This window comes from Colius striatus, chromosome 3, assembly GCF_028858725.1.
Source record: "Colius striatus isolate bColStr4 chromosome 3, bColStr4.1.hap1, whole genome shotgun sequence".
NCBI lineage: Eukaryota > Metazoa > Chordata > Aves > Coliiformes > Coliidae > Colius > Colius striatus.
This window is the reverse complement of record NC_084761.1, coordinates 66,276,489-66,297,778: the sequence shown is the minus strand read 5'-3', so window position 1 is coordinate 66,297,778 and position 21,290 is coordinate 66,276,489.

Genomic DNA, 21,290 nt, shown 5'->3' with positions numbered 1-21,290 from the left:
AAAAAACCCTATTCCTATGTAAACTTAATCCTAGATGGTCAAAACCTCATATAAATGTATTTCATTGACTGTGCGTAATTTTGGCTGTAACTCCATAAAGATCTATGTTATCTCTGATGCTCTTAAATATGGACTAAAACTATATCTCTAATGTCTCTTGGGACAGATTGAGAACTTTTTTTGAAGTGTATTTGATTGATCTTCAATGAAGCTAATATTCTGCCTGTGTGTACTATACATACTTTGATTGCCATTACTTTCCTCTGGGTAGTAAGATAAGAAGATATCATAGTAAGCCTTTGAATCCAGTCTGTATCACAAAGTAAATCTTTCAGGAGCAATTGTATTAGTTCAGCTGTTCTTTCAGGAGGGCCTACTAAACACCAAGTCTAGTGCTAGGCTCATAAAAATAGGTGGTAAGTTATTGCAAACACTCCAAGTGGCATTATAAGACTATATTTTAGTCCTTAAAATACAATTTTCTCAAAGACACATGATTGCAGTTTCACTAATGACAGTGAAAATTACTCACTGATATCAATGCCTGGCATGGATCTCACTGCTAACATATTTCACATTGCTTCCAAAAATGAATGCGATATTGTAGCTTTTTCTATCAGGTTGTACCGTATGATGTCTGTTTATTTTTATTTAAATTAATTAGTTACTCTAATTATATAAACTGCTCCTATAATGCCTATTTTTTGTAATTTCTTTACAGAGATAATCACATAGGTTTCTCCCAAGTAAGCTCAGAGGCCATGTAAATAAGCTGCAATATGATATTTTCCTTCTGTAAGTGTTTATGACCAAATCATTAAATCAGAATAAACTGAACTTCTCATTTGAAATGATTGAATGTTGATGCTTGTTTTCCACCCTTAATTATTTTATACACAGTCAACTCAATCACTGTGTTATACTCTGCTTTCTGACCTTTAAAGAATAAAGATGTTTAAATAATTGTAAAGAAAATAGACTAATGTACCTCTGTTTAGATTGTTCTCCTCGCACTAGAATCTCATACATTTTATGAATGTGAGATAGATAGTGCACATGAGCCTCAGATGGTGGCTTTATACTAGAAGTGTGGAAAGAGAGCAACACTTGGGTGGCAGAGATAATAACCAGAGAGGTCTCATACAATATACTACTATGGAAATGTCACAGGACTGTTGTACAACCTTTGAATAATATGATATCACAGTAGGCAGATATGTTGCAAAAATTTTAAAAAAAAAAAAAAAAGAAAAGGAGGGTAAGATGGGAGGAAGAGTTAAAAAAGTAGGAAATCTGACATTTTTCCCTCCTGTAAGAAAGGAAAGCGCCTTGAAGCTGAGGTTATTCATTACACCAGGACAGAAGCAATTTGTTCAGCTATAGCTCTGGTAGTGTCAGCAATTTCATTATAAATCCATTTCTAAAAGGTCTAAAGCCTAACTGTAACAATTTTTTCAGGATTGAAGCATTTTCTTAAAGGTCTCTCCCTGAGCATCAAAAAATATCATAGACTTATGTTTAACTATTTCTCTTATTTTCTGGTTAAAAAATAATAATACTGACTTAAATGAAAGCACTTTGCAACATATAGAGGGTTTCCTTAACTCATTCTTTTAAATTTATTTCAGCAGACACAAGGTTTTCCTTAATGGGCTGCTCAAAAGCTTTCAATTTTTCAAATATATTTAGAAGCATTACAGGGTAGTCGAACTATCCAATCTTTACTTTCTTCTCTCCCTGCAATTTCAGACTTTTGTGAGCAGGTAGCACTTTTTTTCCTCTATGAGTGCAGCTACTCAGATTCTGCTTCTCAAAGTTCATTAGTAGATGAGTTTGTTATGGTAACAGCCTGTAGTTTCCTGAGGGTAATATTTAAAGTTATGCTTACAAAACTCTCAATATATTTTGCTCTCTCTGCCATGCTACTGATTCTAAAAGATAATAGAGGTTGGTAGTAATAAAGTGAAATTTTATCTTCCTGCTGGTTAAAGTTTAAAGCCCTTAACAATGATTTTTTTTTTTTTACTTTGACTATCTTTTAGGTTCTTCACATCTGAAAAGTTTACAGATATCACTCCTAAATTTCCTACATCCTTCTTCCTTTATTACACAGTTTGTATTTAAAATCTTCTCCAGACAAGTTTGTCATTTGAGTTTGAAGAAATATCCATACAGTTTTAACATCCTCTTAGGTAACTGTGTAGTCCTTGGGTATCAGCAGGTAATTTGCTGATTTTCAGCTGATGGAGACTTATTTATATATTCTATTTTCCATTTTTTTGCCGAAAAAGCATCCATAATACAGTATGCAACTTCACAGAAAAGTACCAAAAAGAATGCATCAGTATAAAGGCTAGGTCTTAAAAGGCTCTGTCAGTATAGTGGCCATGTGGACTATTGCTTTATCTCCTTGTAAGTCCTGTGACAACTGAGTCCTACATTATACTACTGTCAATTAAAATTTTCTATAGTACATTTTCCAATTTTTGTGAGTTCTTCCTCTCTTTTTTAGCTCTACATAGTTCCTTTCTATTTTCATACTTTTGTCAGCTAATGGAAACCAAGATTATGTGCATTAATAGGACACACATTTTGGTGATGTTAAAAGTGTAGATATTGCTTTCTGGAACTTTAAATTAAAATTTTTCCACTGCAATTACTTTCAACAGATTATTACTTTAACTTGTATAACAGTTAAACAGATTTAAAACTAATTAGTTCCCAAGCAGCTCAGAAATTAGTGTGGGAATTTTCAGTCAATGATGTAAAATGGCATAGAAACATGATCTATTTAAGCAGAGACATTATAGTTAAAGTTATTTAAATTATAGAACCACTCAGTATTGCTTTATGATATACTAGAGCAGAACACTTTGTGCACTCTTTTATAGAAATATTACATTAAAATAAATTTCATCTCTACAAACAGCCCTGTTGTGGTTCAAGCCCATCTGGCAACGAAGTTCCATGCAGCCACTCAGTCACTCGCCCTCCCCACATCTCCTATAGGATGGGGCTAGGAATTGGAAAAGAAAATCAAAACTCATGTGTTTGGATAAGAACAACTATGATTAAACTAAACTAAAATAAATTATAATAACAATAAGAAGAATAAGGTATAATATTAGTAATTAAGACAAATCCCAAGAAAAAGACAGATGATGTACAATGCAATTGCTCACCACCCAGTGACAGACAGATGCCCAGCCAACCCCTGAGCAGCGATCGTCTCCTCCTGGCCAACTGCCTCCAGTTTTTATACAGGACGTGACATCCTGTGTCATAGAATATCCCTTTGTCTAGTTGGGGACAACTGTCCTGGTCATGCTTTCTCCCAGCTTCTTGTGCACATATGATCCTCTCAATACACCATATCCTCCCAGTCTCCTTGCTGGCAGGGCAGAATAAGCAGAAACAGCCATGATACTTGCATGTACTGCTCAGCAATAAAGAAAACATCCCTATGTTATCAATATTCTCTTTAGCTCAAAATATAGCCCTGTAGCAGCTACTAGGAAAAAAACTATCCCAGCTGAAACTAGGACAAGCCCATGCAGAAATAATTGGTTGTTAGCATCATTTCATAACAGAAGACAAAAACTTCAGATTATTCACCACAGATCTTATAGTTGAAATTAGTATAAGATGCAATTTATCTCTTCCTCTAATATCCACAAAAGAGCAGCAAGTTGTGCTATAACACCAGACATATTGAGAAATAATGTGTACAGCAGTGTTTTTTGAATATGCTGACCCCAAATTAGCTTTCCAATGAATTAGACTTCACTTCTTTTTGTTGCAACTCCATGAGGCCCACATATCTTTCAAAAATTCATTTGTTTCCATGCTTTGCAAATGTTTTCTTCTAAAAGGTCACTTAAAAAAATGCTTTGTCTCTTGTAGTTCATAAAAATCTTATTCTGTGTCTCAGAAGCCTAGCAGAACTTCCTAGTAATTAAGTCCCCCCCTCTCTGTTTTTAATTGATAACATTTTAAAACTAAACTCCAGAGGTATGAACTGTGTCAGTTACTGATGCATCGAACAGTTTGGCTGATGTTCTGATTACCTCCACTACATTAAACTCCCTTAGCACTGCCAAGTATAGCATTAGAAAATTCCTGTGTGGGAGCAGATTGGGATTCCTGACTAGTCCTGTCTGGAAGCTGAAGGCCAGGGGCCCTTTGCTTGCTTTCATAAAAGACAGCTCTTACGGATTGTTCCAAAATCATGACTGATATATTTCTGTGATTTTTAAGGTGCTTTTAAACAGCTACCTGGTTAATAGTAGAAAAAAATGGTGTGGTTACTTGGCAAAGTGAGTGCAAGTGCTTATGTGCACTTCAGTTAAGATAAATTCTGCAGATGTCACTGACTTTCACTTCCCTGATGGATCATGAACCCGTTCCACAGTCTGCATCCATGGAGGTTCTTTCCCTTGGAGATGGCTGCTTTGATTAACAACCCTGACATGAGATACAAGTGACTGTCACTCACTTGCTTTGTATATTAAAAGCTGCTAAACTACGAATGCCAGGTGATTTTGAACAGTTATCTCAGACTCAGGTTAACTGAACATAATCTGGTATTCAGGCTTATCAGAGAGTGCAAAGGAGCCTGACTGCTTCTACTCTGCATACAAATATTGCTCTATGTGTAGACATTAGACTATATCAGTTATTTTTGTCAGTAAGTCCCAGTATAGCCGAGTGCCATGTTCCTTTAGGTCACTTCATACTTCCTCTCAGAAAAACTTTAACTCCTTTAACTGCTTGTTCCAGTTCAGAAGCAGTTCTACTTGCCTTAACACATTCTCATGAAGTAAATTGCAAATATTTCTTTACTTCTTGGGGTGTTGGCTTTTTTTTTTTTTCCAAGAACAAGGCAGAAAAGAGACTAGTGATTGCTGATCATTATGCTTAGAGGAAGGGAGGCTGCAAGTGCTGCCAAATTTTTAACACATTAGAACATTTTATAATGCTGGACTGTTTTATCATCTCACACATGACCGACTTTCCATTGCCATACAAGTGCAATCCTGGTCTACTGATTATATGAGAGCAACAATGGTTTGCTGAAATAATCTTCAGATTACTCTTTCTCTTTTCTGTGACAGTTGTTGTCTGATTTCATTACAGGAAAGAATATTTGTGTCTCTATGAAATAGTGGCATTTATTTTAACAGCTTAAATATTTATTTTAACAGCTTAAATATTTATTTTACTGACTGATTTTTATTTTAATGTGTTAAAATTCAACATGTGCGTAAGCTGCAGAAGAAGAGAAAAATTTGAGTCACCACCTGTTAAGATAAAAGAGACTTCTGCAATTATAGTCCAATATACTTTGACAAATAATAATCCAGACAATGGAAATCCAGACAATGCACAAAGACTCTTCAATGGCAACTGTATCATGAATATTTGTGCAAGTATTAATATTATGTGAAAAGAACCCAACAAAAACAGAGAAGAAAAGGACCAGGGACAGCCAGCATAAGATACTAAACCTACTAATTAAGCCTAACCTCTTGTAACTGTGTCCGACTGTAAATGAATGACAATTTTGGCATTCCTTTAGTTATTTTTCATTCTTGTTGCCATTGTTTCATTCTTAGCCTCTCCTCTGCCTGTCTTTGGTGGAGAGAAGAACCAATAGCCTCAAACCAATACTTAGGGACAGCCTTTGGAGATCTTATTTGCAGAAAGATGAAGAAAGCTCTTGTCTTTGTTGTGTGGGAGAACTGTAGTCAGTATTACTGAGTATGAAAGAATCTTTCAGAAGTTAAGACAGGACTCTGTCAGAAAACAGAGGAAAGCAGTTGCTCACCAAACGCAGATGAACTGAACAACCTCTTGCTTTCCTTCCAGCCTACTGCTCTCTGCCAACACTGTTGTTCTGTTCTGCTTTGGTCATTATAAATGCATGTTTAAAATCCTGCTTAATGTATAAACTGCTTCAGGGTCTTCACTAGCTTTTCAGCATGTGCAAACAAGCATTTGGTTTCTCTTGCCTCACGGCTGAGAAATCCTCTGGAGTTCCTAGGTAGACGCTGGTGAGAGGTGCTCCTCTTGGTGACTCAGTACTTCCTGCCTACAGTAAAGTCATCCCCTTCTTTCTTACTATGACCTGTCTGGAAAGAATTCTTCTCCTATGAACGGCAATATGATATAATTATGTGGGGATTTGTATGCCTCAGCAAAACCATCCTTTCAGCTTTAAACTGAGGTTGCTATTTCTTGGTACTGCTCACATGTAAACATGTAAGAAATGTTGACTCCTTTGAGTATACCATTTTTGTCACATATTAGTAGCATTAAAATAATTAACGCTAGTTCATTCTCAATAGCAATGAAGTCTGAGTATAATCAAATCTAAATGAAACTATCCAACTGATAAATCAGAAATATAGTTTGGATGTCATTTTTTTCATACTAGATTTAAGGAACCCTCTGAGATACCAGGCAGAGAGAGGTTGCCATATATATACCATACACTGTCATCTACGTACATAGATTTTTCTGAATCTCAGCCTATGCGATATTCTACCTGTCTTATTTTCTCTTCTGCAACAAATTATAACAGTTTTGCTATACTTGTGTGGTAATAGTATTGAGAACTACAAACCACTGAAGATTTGACTAATCGTATTTTATGATGAGTTTAATATTTCCTTTCTCTTTAAAGATGAGATAAATAGTTTAAAGTGGATTTTCAGTTTCCAAAGAACGAAATAAACTATTCTTAACACTAACATCCTTTAGTTTATCCAATGGCTATGGGAAAAATGGAAATAAAGTTGTGGGACTTCACTGCTAGTTTCACAATTGAAATGCTTTGTCTTGAGTGTCGTTCTGAGATCTTTATTTCTTTCTATTTTTCTATTTCCCACCCCCACCCAAAAAAAAATCAAGATGTATTCAAATATAGCTGACATAATTTCTTTTTCTTAGGAACCTCCACAACTTTGAATAGTTAGTTATTTTTAAAATATAGATTAATTTTTATCCCTTTTCAACTTTTTCTTATCTGTCACACTATTTTATAGATGCATAGATTGTATGGATGTCTTAAGTATCATATCTTCTTTATTGTTTTTCCCTTTTCCATAGCGACTGAAAAACATGCATGCCATACTAATTAGTGACAAACTTGAAATTCAGGATGCATTTTCTAATTATACATACTTTCATTTTCTTTCTTTCTTTTTTGTTTTATTCTATTTCTGATTCTATAGTGGAATACTTAATAACTCTTAGTTTAAACTTACTGATGGTATCCAAAATATTTTAAGATACTAAGATGAAAGGGTTTATAATTAGCACATACTTTCTATTCATTTCAGTTTAAACTGACGGAAGTTATTGCGTTCAGTCCTAGAAAATTAGATTTAATTACAGTTTTATCTCTTCTGAAGTTAATATTTTTGGTTTACCTAAGCACTTTAAATGGTACTTTCCATTTAATTTATAAATGTGTAAGGGCTGAGAAAACAATGAAACTCATCCCTTTTCTGGTTTTTGCAGGGGGATTTAGAGCCCATGACACTGGGATGACTCCAGAGCTGCTTTCTCAAAGAGAGATGACAAATTGTGTTAATTATAACAAATGTCAGTTGTTGAAATGATTTATTGCAAGAACAATGATTGGTTGGTTACACACTGTAGAGTGGAGGCCATGCAAGACTGTTTCATATGTATGCAAGCACACTCTATTCACAACCTAAGAAACAAAGTTAGCTGTAATAGCCTTGTAGACAAATTGATATGGTAGTACAGACAGCTAATTAACATACTGCTGTTGTAAGCATCATGTCTATTTAGGCAAACTAAATGGGAATCAGAGTGACATGTGACTGTGACCATAAATTTTAAGGCAGTTTTCAGGTCTTAAATATGTGTGTTTACTATGCTTCATTCCAATGCAATCCAATGACATTTAATAAGCTGTGCCTGTTTTTAAAATTACATAAATATATATATGTAAAAAAGTCCTTTAAAAAACCCAAAAAGCACATATTTCATTCCTTTATTGTCCTTTTTCTTAAGCTAAGTAATTTTTTTGAAGGGAAAACAACTTGTTTGACAACCTTTTAGATGATGTTAATAAAGTATTAACTGCTTTTTGTTTGGAAAAGTGGAAAAGCTATTTGAAATGTACTTGAAGCTATTGTCTTTACTGTTGTTTGAGGTTAATCTTATTTCCTTGAAGATAAAACATGGTAAAATTACATGCAGAAAGGCAAAAGAAAGAATGACATTCCAGAGAAGATAAGAAATCTTTTAATCAGTCTATTCAGAGTACTTTGCAGAAAGTGGATGAAAAATACCCAGTTACAGACAGGTGGACATTAGTGACCTTCACCTTTAAGAGCACGACAACTGCTAGAAACATTGATTCAGTTCATTTGAACTTCCTGTACCAATATCACATTACAAACCTCAGCCTCTGAGACTTCTATTATTTTACCTGTCACTCAAATGTAATTTGCTGCACCTAGTGCCCATCTGAGCATCAGGATCCAGGACATAGGTAGTGTCATAACATACTCAGGAACTTCTCAAGAAAGGCATGGATTTTCTGCAGGTCTTGTATCAAATCACACAACATGGAAGTATCAGATAACTCTAAAATGACACTAGATTCCTCTATTTTGATACCTGAATGTGTCCCATAACTTGCATTCATTTGTGGGTATAAGGGTCATACAATCAGCTGGATTAGTCATAGTCTTGCTTCAACAGAGTCAAATTTTCTATCTTTATGCTGACTATTATGAGCAACATTTTGCAAGAAAGTCACTTGGACCTTCATTAGAGTGAAAGCTACTTAGAGTAAGCCTGTATATGACTTTCACCTGCAGGGTATATTACTCTGGATATAAGTTTCATTCTTGGAACTAGTGACACAGGATTGGGATTTTTGTGAATAAGAAACATTGTGAATAAACTAAGGATTTTATTCACAGAGTTTAAAAAACTGAAGCTGATTAATCTCTCAGCTCATACAAATGAAAAGGTACAATTTGGATGGCTTTGGCTGACATTAAACTTGATTTCTCTCCTTTTCTTAATCTTATAGAAATCTCTTCAAACATTATTTTGGGAGAGAAATTTAAGAAGGAAGAAAAGAACAAAGAGAAATCAATCTCATCTGCAGCCTGAAATGCAGAAAATTTATTTTAGTCTTATCAGTTTTGCCCACTTTTCCTTGTTAATATTTGCAGCAGACAAATAGGGGAGGACAGGAGCTTTTGGGTTACTAGATCTATTGCTTACAGGTAATATTCGTACTGTGATGAAAATAGCTTATGCAAAGTAAGTTTTGACTTTAAAATTTCATCTATTAAATACTTAATGAATTTAAATAGTCCTCATTTTTATAGGGTTCATGATAAGCTAGGGATATGATCTAGTTTTCAGTATTTTCCACAGTGCCAGGAATAGTTAGAATGAAAAAGTACGAACAAATTTCTCTCCAATACCCATCTCCCAGCTGACCATTATTTTCCAAAAAGGCTTAGGATAGTCCCTAACACTTCACAAAACTCACCTTCTGTGCTGTGAGATAATTTATTTCTTGTTAAGACAGTAACTCATACTAATTAAGGTAAACTGTTCCTAATTAATTGAAGCCTGGCATTTGTAGACTGAATTCTAAATGTCTGCAAAGAACATAGGAATCAGACAGCAAATGTTATTGAATTTGCAAGTGTCTGATTTAAATGCCAGGTATACATTACTTTTATAAATATATACGTCAAAAGGTCCCAGAAATACAGTAGTAAGTGAAAAAATCACTTACTAACCCTTAGTGTGGTTGAAAACTAGGGATTAGTGAGACTATATATGTTAAAACGGACCATCAGTTATGTAAATATCCTTCAGTAAGGTTCATTTTGAGTTGACATTAGTTATTTAACTGTTTAAGAAAGAGGGGACATCTACTGCTACATACAGAAAAGAGTCACAATAAATGATGAAGTAAATGTTGGAATATTTTCTTACCATCTCCCCTTTGACCATCTGAACCTTAGTGTGCTATCTCAAGCTTAAGAACTTATTTCATGGTCTGACAGAAAAGTAGATTTTAACCCTATTTGATCCAAATAGTATCTCATTAGAGTTCTCTTTCAAGGAATCAAGATTCATAAAACCTAACCCCTAAAATAAACACAAGGCCTGGAGATTGAACTTTTTGTTCAGAAAACAATGGCTAATCATTATTTACCATACACAAATCATTGTGACAACAAAAGGATGTGCATGCTTTCAAATCCTACAGCTCCTTGGTTTTTTTTTTTTCAAACCATGAGACAGCATAGTAAGGAAGGAAAGTGTCTTCCTCAGGGCTACTCACATGGCAAAGTACAGACAGGAATTACTCAGTAGCATGCTTGTTAACTTACTCACTTTCAAAAGCAGGAAAATAAACAAGAAGCGCTTAGCAACCAAAGTCATGCACAGTGAGATTCTGGCTCATAAAAATATATATTACAACTATAACCCTTACTGTTTTACTCCCAGTATTAGTATTTAATCTCAAGAGTTTTTAGGAATGCCATCAGCAAGCCAATAGTGCTATCACTGATGAGTCTAAGAAATATGTTTTATGTGATTAGTGTCCTAGATGAAAAACTGCAAGTTTAGACACTCAGCACATCTTTATTTTAATTTCTTACTATCTTTACTCCTAGATGATCTAGTGAGTTGAAAGCATCAAACTGGGTCAACCTTCCAGTACTTCAGATTGATAGAGTTAAGCAAACACAAAGGACAAGTCACCTTGACTTCAAAAGGGCAGCCTGAATTTCCCTTTATGAAGCAAAGAGTTAAAGAAAAGCATTTGCCTGCCTGTGACACAGTTCCCTTTTTGGGTCTCTCCCAAGGCACGCACAAGCAGCTAAATCCGTGAAGATATTTAAGGTACTCTTTGAACTCAGACTCAAGTCTGTAAATGCCATTTCTCTGTTGCAGTGACTACATTTATAACCTGTCATCAGTCTACACCATCGGTAGAGTACTCGGGCTGTCAGACTGACCCTGTACTCAGTGACTTCCAAAGTATGTTGTATGCTCAGGCTTGCATGCCTCAAGCACAGTCAGTTGCTTTGTGGCACTTCCCAAGGCCACAGGCTCTCCTTTGCCTTCTTCCTTGCTACTCCTGCATTTAGGTAGAGAGGGAGAGGATGTTTAACAAAATCCCAAGAAAGGCCCTTGTGGTTAGCTTTTGAGTGGGTTTCCAGTGGCAGTGTAGGCAGGGGAAGGGTTGTTGATGAGTACAGTGATGATCTCAGGATCAACCCTGGAACGAAAAAATTGCATTCAGTCTATTTCCCAAGAAAATGGTGGGTTTGTTGCTACAGTTCATGAATTAGTAGGAACACATTTGGGTTTTTTTAAGAATAGCAGGACTGCCATTGTGGGTCTGTCATTGTGGGTCTGAAGAAGCCACTGAGCCCTGATGTTACAAGAGGCATTTTCTCCCAGTTTCTTTTGTTACAGAGATTTAAGGAAAGGATATAACCACAATCTACCTCATCTGCTCCAAGTAACTCAGGCAAGCAACAAAGTTGTTGAACTGAGTACATAGCATACAGGTTTCTTCATTTTACTCTTCTCTAAAGTGCTTCCTTTTCCAAGAATGTACTGTAGAGTCACTTGTTTGGCCTAGGTCAACTCAACTCTTTCACGCTGTAGAATAATTTATTTTCTTAAAGTGCTACAAAGAATTAGTTATTTTACAAGTTAGATAAGCATGAATGAAGAAGAGCTGCTAAATAAATCCTTGATTAAATAGAAGAGTATATACAGTGTTCTAAGCTGTTGATACAAATAGATTTGAGCTCAAACATCCTGGTATGTTTGGGACATTCAAATGCCCATTAGGATGACTTTCAGAAATAACTATAATTCATGGTGACATCTAGTATTTCTTCCATGAAAATAGCCCTGCCCACCTTGCCAAAAGTAACGGAAAATTGTCTTAATTATTCCACTAGCACATAAGTCCTGATTTTAAATAGCAAAATCAAGTAAAACACTATAAAGATGTACAGTACTTCTCTAATCATGTACCAGATAAATAAACAATTTAAAGTATAACTGGAGGATTCTTACACTCATCTAGGTTTACAATTCTACCATATGTTATTTATTACAACATTGAACTAAAATATATTTATTTCAGGCACCGTTTTACAAGAGAGATAAATATAGACAGAACAAAATTTTATTATGTCAGGATACAATTAATCATGGAGTGAGGTCTTTCATAACACAAAAATAAAACTAATGCCCCAAATCAAGTTCCACTGGAGAATTAAGAGAAGGTCATATGTCAGCCTGAATTTACTTACATCACAAAAGTGTTCCTCTTTCTGGTAATTTAGTCCTTAGAAACATTAAAAAAAAAAAAAAAAATCTACTTCCACTCCTCTTTTTTTACTTTTGGAAAAAATGTAATATTTCTTCTGTAGTTTATTTGTTTGTTTGGCTTTGTTTTTTAACTCAAGAGCAAAAACGATGGACTCAAAGTGAAATGAAAGCCCATCAAAGCAGATTTATCCATTTAGGTATCAGTACAGACTTTCTGGAGTCAATTGTCATCATGGCAAAGCATGTATCCTGCTGAAAAGACATTTATGTGAAGAACAGTGGAAAAATGGGAATCTAAAGTATATTTTTTTGGCATCGGTCACTAATGAACTATCAGATGACCTCATGTAGGGATGTGAGAGGTAGTATGCTTTCCATTGCACCCTTCAGACTTTTTCCAATGATGAGTAACTCATTTTTGCAGATAGCAAAATAATTGCTCCTTTTTTTGATGTCCAGGGTTTGATTTGAAAAAATGCTACAAAAATAACAAATCAAAAGAGCAGTTTTCAGAACCACAGTTAGACATTTTAAACTCTTAAACACTTGGAGTAAGAGTATGCCTTTAGCTTAATAGTTCAAGAAACTGGAGTGCATTGAGTCAGTCCCAAGTACAACTGCAAGTTCTGCTCTTACAGGATACAGCCAGAGAGCTCCCTTGGGGTCATTTGCTATTAGTACCTCAGAGAATGCAGTGACAGTACAGGAAATCTGTGATCCTTTAACCCTTGTATCTTAGTCAGACAAATATCTGTCTGAAGACTGAAGAGATTTCTCTGTGGAGGTGGCTTAAGAGCATGAGCCCTGAGAGGATCTAGGGAGTTTTGTAACATTTGTGAGAGGCCCTAGTCTGATAGATTATCAGTAGTTTAAAGCATCAGCAGTCAAATCCTCAGCGTATTGAATTATTCTGTAATTTTGTTGTAATTTTGAAATATTTTTATTAGTGAGTTTGTAAGTGTAACATATAGTCACTGACATGTAGCAGAAGTTGTAGTATCTAGCAAGCTAAATGTGGCAAAATCAATCTGCCAGTGTTTGAAATATAATAATGTGTTTTAGTTTTGTGGTTTTTTTTTTTAAAGGATTTAAAAGTACTATAATATTTTTCACCTTTATCAGACTTTCAAAGATAAGAACTCTAATGGTAAATCCATATTTTAAGCCATTGTGTAGTGTATAACTTTTTAAAATAAATATATAAAAATAGTAAAATTATAAAACTAATGAATATATAAATAACAGATAAATAGATAAGTATAAAATATAAAATATAGTTTTATAAAAATAAATATTTTATATGTTAAATAAGTGATACTTTACATGTACATAGCAAATGTGAGGAAAGATATATACTCCTACTCTTTTCTCTGGCTTAAAATGATGTTTTCCTGTAAATGCATTATCAGTGAAATAAGTAATTGCTGAGAAAGGGAATATGGAAGGACTGCAGAATTTCAGTTAGTTTGAGAAATTATTACTGTGAAAAGGTACTTCCCTTCTTAAATAATATCTAAATTATTTCTGCTAACAATGTTTTAATCTCCTCAATATAAAGAGTAAATTGGTAAAAGGCAGAACTAAAATTATATTCCCAAGCCTAAAGGGAACAAAACAATTACTGAAGAACTTAATTTCTTATTTCCTTAGGTATTATCGAATTTTAATTTTAAAAATGTCATAACTTCTAAACAGCAATTTTATTTTCACTCTTTTTTGTTATTCAAATAGTATGCAAATGTGGATTTTACACAATATTTTACTACAGAGTAAAATATGCATAACACATCTCAGTTCTAAAATACTTGTCAGTACCTGCCCCACATCTGTAGAGCATATGACATAAAACTCCATAAGCAGTCATGTTATAAATACCTTTCTACCTCACAAGAGTACAAACTGTTTAAGAGGTTGCAGTGCATCCAACTATCACTCTTCCACAGAAGATTGCATTGATTTCTGACATTTCCATAAGCATTTGTTAATAAAAACATGTACTAGCCATATAATAACCCTGATGCTGTCTAATTATGAGGACTCTGAATAAAACGTTGTTATTATCAGGGCTGATTCCTTTTTAATAGATCCATGTGGAGAGATTGTGGTGTTCAGAGACCTGAAAATGACACAGGGTTCTCAAATTAGCTATGGTCATTTGGCATGTCTTTAGAGGTGACTTGCTATTTTCAGTACTCAGGTGCCTGGCAGCAAACGATGAACAAAAGCAAGCAGTGTCTAGAACATTTATCATTATAAAATGATCTTGAGACAGCTTTTACAAAGGTATACTTTTATTAATGGAGAGTTAAAGCAATAAAAAATAATAAGTAAAATGAGGAGATGCTGAAGTAGAAGCAGAATTTTGCAGACACATGCATATTATTTATTTTAAAAATTATTTTTAAGGTCATTTGGTGAAAAATAGAGTAAAAGTTATTTCAAGAAGGTATCCATTCAGTAATATTTGCTTTCTCTAATAATCAGATGTGAAGTAGTATTGCTGTTTTTCAAAAATGACTGCTTTGTCTGATTTTCATAAATAAAGTTGATAGTTTTGTTCTAAGGAAGTCTTTTAGCCCCTGGTCTAAATAGTAAATAAGATTATCCATCTATACTTATAGAGTCATGAGGATTTGAGGTATTCTTGTGAAGTGTTCTTATATTAATAGTCATGGTTTTTGTCTCATTACTCTACTGGGAATATTTCAGAGGGAAAATACTTGCAGGCTTCACATTATCAATTTGCATTATAAAAGTAACAGACATCAGCAGTAGGGATGAATTAATTAAACAATTCCATTTCCATTCCTAGTGTAGGAATGCCAGAAAATCTGTCACTATTTGTGGGATGGTGCTTTAGAGGATAACAAGGGATAGTTTTACCTTTTACATACTTTAGATATATTGCAGCAGAAGCTGGACCCATAAAATAAAAGATATGTAAGTTGTACATGTCTGTATACAAAATTTCTTTGTTTTAATTGTAGGCACAGCATGAGAAACTAAGGGAAACTTGGTCCAATTCTCAAGTGAAATTTTGAAGTACTATCTCTAGGTCTTCAAGTGTTTTGAAATGTCATTATCCTGCTCTTGCACTAGAGTCACCAAGGATATTTTTCTATTTTAATCCAAGTAAAATTTAATGTCCTATCTGTACATACAAAGAAATTATACATATATATTTATATTAAACCCATTGGTAGACTGTAAAATATACATTAATCCTTGCTTTGTCTGTAATTGTGTAAGTACTGTATTTTTTCAAAAAATAAAGTATTTCCTTTGCATATGTGTTAAATGGCAAAGTCAATATTCTTTCCTCAAAGAAGACTGTTGTATGTTGTTAAAACAATTTTTTTGCCTGAGTTGACCTCCTTCTGCATACACTTTCAATTGGAAACAAAGAACATAGAATCTAAATTATGTAATATACCTTTAAATCCTTTATTATTAATCTATTTTTCAATTGAGAAGAAAATTATATTTTCATGATTGTTCTTATATAATTGCTTTTTTTAATTTGTAATATACATGGCATGACAGTAGAAAAAAAAAACAAAACAAAACTGTGAGAGACTATTAGTAGCTCTCATTCTTTTGGGGTAGATAAAGCCACACTGGTCTTTTGCCTAGTCATAATAAATTCAAAATTGAAGTAATTCAGCAGAACAACACAGATTTTTATCTTTTTTTTTTTACTTAGTTCATCAGATTTTTGCTGTAAAAACAAAAAAACCCAAATGCAATTATCCTATATATTGTGCCCTGAAATTGAGCAACTGTTTTCTAGAATACTAATAAGAGTCATCTCTTCAGATCTTTTTTTCAGTCATGTAGTGGTAAAACTAGAAAGATTTACATAAACAGGGCTTGTAAGCAGCAAATATTACAAATAACATATGATGCTTAGATTCCCCTTCATCAAATACCCTTTGACCAAAAAGAAAAGCAAATGAAAATTATAAAAATTTCTTATATTAGAATTTGTCAGATTGCTAACAAATAGCTGGAGATATTTGCAAATGTTGTACATATATATAAAATGGCAAGTACTTAAGCTTTTGTTCTGTTTATGAGTAAATAAAGAAAAATAATTAAAATCAATAGCATTATGTTACATTACTTTCATTTCAGGATTATGCTATTCTGTCTGAAATTAAAAAATATAAGGCAAACTGGTACATTTTTCAACCATATTAATTTGAAAGTGAGTTAAAGAAAAAAGGGTTGATATATATCCATCAAATTGCCCTTGGTCTTTTCACCAATGTTCTTTTCCAAAATATCTCTATTTACTATCAAATAATTTCAAATTATAGTTTCAAATAATCTAGTAGAAAACACAATATAACATTAAGAATTAAAATTCATTCTACTGACAGATTAATTCAAATTGTAAAACCAAGGTCAGCAAACATCCTAGGTTTTCTTATGATGTCTGAGGTATTGTATAAAAATAAAGGGTGAAAACTCGATTCCAGAAGAAACAGACAAAAGGATTTGATAATCAGCACTAGTACCAAAAAAATAGTTTATATACCAACTTTCCCAAAATAACCCAGAGTTCTTACAAGCATCAAAGGTCTTCTGTCTGTCAAACTTGAGAAATGTATGCCTGAAGATATGTTGTGTTGTGATGTTTTCTTTGTATACATATTGATCCCTAAAGATGTTGGTGGTTGATGTTTACATTGCACATGCTGAGAGAACACAGTTCATACAGAACAAAGAAATTGGTTTGATACATGCTGAATTGAAATAAACATGATTTACAGAAATTCTAAAAATATTTAATGTTTTGAGAATTCAAAATCTGGATCACTTATACTAAATTACTTTTTGTTCAAACTGGAACTAAAATTTCTAAAAATAAAATTCAGTTTGCTAGTTGTTTGCAAGCTTGGAAGTTATAATGAAAACAGTAGAAATAGTTTGACCAAGTAAACAAAACCCATGTTTGTTACACCTGTAAGCATAGTCAGTGTGAAAGAGAAAGTGTTAGAAAATAGGGCCTAATTGGACACTCAGTACATTTTACAAAACTCTGCTAATATTTCACTTGGAAATTCACTTGTTTTTGCACTCATACCATAACTTATTTTTGTAGTTTCCATTTGTTCATGAAACATGTGTCAAGCTCATGATTTGATAATAATACTTCAATACAATCTGTTTCTCCACTGTAATTTCTTGACAGAGATGATTGCAGGGGTTGGAAATAGTCAGCTTGAGTTTGGAGTATGCCCAAAGCTTGTTGTCAGTGGGATTTAAAACTGAAGTAAATCCTTCAAACTGACTTCAATCATGTATCCACAAAATGATAACAATACTGTAAACAGATTTAAATATATACTGAAATTATTTTAAATATAGACTGTTTGAAAAAGGCCTAAAAAGTACCAAAGACATGGTCACTTACTTTCTGTGACTCTCATGTGTCTATTTTTTGGGGAAAGAATCTCTTAAACTCTTTTGTCTCAGAACTTAAACTGGTGCTCACCTGGCCTGTGCAAACCAAGTACTGAAACCACCCTGAGCAGGAATGGTGCCTGCAGGCACTTTCTGTGTATGCTCCCCATGAGCAACAAATTCTTATGAATACCCACACATTTCTTTTCCTGAAACACAGCATTGGCTCTCTGTTAAACTAATGTTAAACCCTCTCTGTTAAACTTAGAAGCCAGAAATTTGCATCTAAATTTTTATACTATCTTAACACAGTTTGAAATTGGCTAGTGAAGTTCTACTTGAGTATATCTGTTGAGTATTTTCACATTTCCATTTATGATGATAAATGACAATATTTTGTCTAGTTATTTCAGATATTACATACATATTCAGTTGCTATTACTTTTCACTTCTGGACCTTTATATGTCTGTCTTTGCTCCGTGTATGTATGTAAATCAGCTCGTGATCACTCTAAGGAATTTCTATGCAAATAACATACACACTACCTTCATTTTACTGCAACTATTTTGACTTCATGAAATTTTGACAAGACTGCAAGAGTTAACATATAGTATCTTCTTAAACTTGTGGCAAGCTTTGAGAGAAGTCCTCAATTAGTATATTGTTAACGTTTACAAAAAACCTACAAGCCCAATTGTTGGGTATTAAAAATAATTTTGAAAGTGATATTCAAACAAAAAATGGCACTCAATCAATGCTGGCAAAATGTTTTCATACTGTCAAAATTGGTTAAAGAAAAATATAGAAGTTGTGCATGCTAATAAAATTTTTTTACTCCCTCAGTATTTGTATGACAAGTCATATTGATAAGTGTCACGGTACACTCATGCATACAAAGAGAATTTAATAAATAAATTCCTCTCATTTTTGAAGCCTAGATCTTCTAGTCAGGACTTCTTGTATCTGTTATTGTTATTATTTCTGTGGCGTACAGTCTGTGTTCAGCTCTGAAGAGAATAGATATTTAGGCACATATTGACTAACAGTTGGGGCACTAAATTACCCTACTCTGTGTATGTAAATTTCTTTGACTGAATATTAACTTATACAATGTGAAAAATTGACTTTAAAAAAAACTTTAAAAAAAAGAAAGAATAATATTTGAGAAATTAGAACAAGACCAAGGTAAAGAATTCATGACAGCTCCAGACAAAACTTCATTTGTATTATTTTTAGTCCAAATTGACATGCTTAAAGTAAAGAACTTATATGAATCCCAAGTTATATTAACAAGAACCAGTGGGCAGAATTCAGTAACTGTAGCTTTACTAAGTTTTGTCATTGTATGCTTAGTACGGGGTTTGCCTGTACCACAAACTGCTAACATTTCCTAAAGTGAAAAACTCCTGTTACTATGGGTTTCTACAGTCATATAAGCCACAGTTCAGTGTCAGTCAGAAAAGAAATACAAACTAAGATTGTTGATGTGCTAAACAAGACCTTTAAAAAGTTGCCCATTGTTGGCTGTACTGGTGAATCCAATGTTCTTTACAGCCAGAAACTGAGATATTCCCTCAGCAAAGGCTTCCTTAAAACCCTCTATATGATTTTGGACAACTGTTATTCCTTAAGATGCTTCTCATTCCATCTTTCAAAAAATTGATACAACTCAACAATGAAAATAATGACAGAAAAAAAAAAATCTGACTTTGACTATGATATACTAGCTCCAGGTTATAATGATTCTATTAGCATGACAAGCAAATAAACCCTATTTTTAGTGTAGTTTGCGCTGGCTCATATATTTTAACATATAAAGTAAACCTAACAAATAACTTAACAAGTCAACTTCACATTTCAGTTATAATACATTTCCACTTGGATCTTTTTTTTGATAAACTTATTCTAAAGTCTTGATATCAGGAGTCTGTACTTGCCAAAACACGCTCCCAATAACATATATATATTTATATATGCATATATCTGTTATATTATGAAGAGTATTCGCTACAATGATGATTACATAGAATCCCCAATTCACTCACTAATTCAAGTATATTGAACTAATTCAAACATATTGAACATGGTTATGCCCCTGTACTCAGCACCAGTGAGGCCACATCCTGAATATTGTGTTCAGTTTTGGTCCCTTCACTACAAGACACTGAGGTGTCGGAGTGTCCAGAGATGGGAAATAAAGCTGGTGAAGGGTCAGGAGAATAAGTCTTATGCGGAGTAACTGAAGGAATTGAGTTTGTTTTATCTGGAGAAAAGGAGACTGAGCAAATGAACAAACTTTTTAAATAACAAAAAAAATCTTTTATTGTAGCTGTGTGGTATGGTTGAAAAACTGGAAGGAAGGAATGTTGTTCAGTGCCTTTAAGAGGCTTGAAAATGGGACCCATGTAAACTCCATGAAATTCAAAAGGTCCTGCACAAGTACTGGGGCAATCTCAAGCACAAATACAGGCTGGGCAGAGAATGGATTGAGAGTAGCCCTGAGAAGAAAGATTTACGGATGTCAACTGATGAGAACTTCAGCATGACCTGGCAATGTGTGGTTGCAGCCCACAAACCAAACCATATCCTGGGCTACATCAAAAGAAGTGTGGGCAACAGGCTGAGGGAGGTGATTCTCCCCATCTACTTGACTCTTGAGATCCCTTCTGAAGTACTGTGTCCTGCTCTGAGGACACAAGGTAAGAAATACATGGATGTATTGGAGCAAAGCTAGAGGAAGCCGTGAAGATGATCAGAAGAGACCTGGAATACCTTCAGAGACAAGGTGAGACAGCTGAGGTTGTTCAATTGGAACAGAGAAGGCTTCAGAGATACCTTAAAGCAGTGATAGGACAAAGTATAATGGCTTCAAATTGAAAGAAGGTAGAAATAGATTAGATAGTGGGAAGAAATTCTTCACTGTGAGGTTAGTGAGGCACTGGAACAGACTGTCCAAAGAGACATCAATGCCCCATTGCTAGAAGTGCTTAAGACTAAGGTTGCATAGTCCTTTGAGCAACCCAATCTTAGAAGAAGCTGTCCCTGCCCATGGCATGGGTTTTGGAACTACATGATCTTTAACGTCCCATCCAATACAAACTATTCTATGATTCTCTGACTGTGGGCAATTATAAAATGTCTCCCAAAAAATTATGAAACCATAGGGAAAAAAAGTAAAATGACATGCAGTTTAAAAAAATTACAAATAATATGTCATGCATAAATTTTTGTATTTAAGTTCAAGGTTTCTAGGCAATTAAGAAATGAAATTTAAAAATAACTTTCAACTTCAGAGGCAGAAAGCTGAATTTATGGGCTAACAAGGTTTAAAAAGTTTTTGTTAGCTTAAAATCAGCAACCTTCAGTATTGGGAGACTGGATGTGATTACCTAGGAGTTTCTTTTCTGTTCGAGACTCCCATGTATGATACCTGTAACATTCACCTATGTGACACCAGTGAATCTCATATGCTATTTACATACTCCCACATATTCCCTATCCCTTT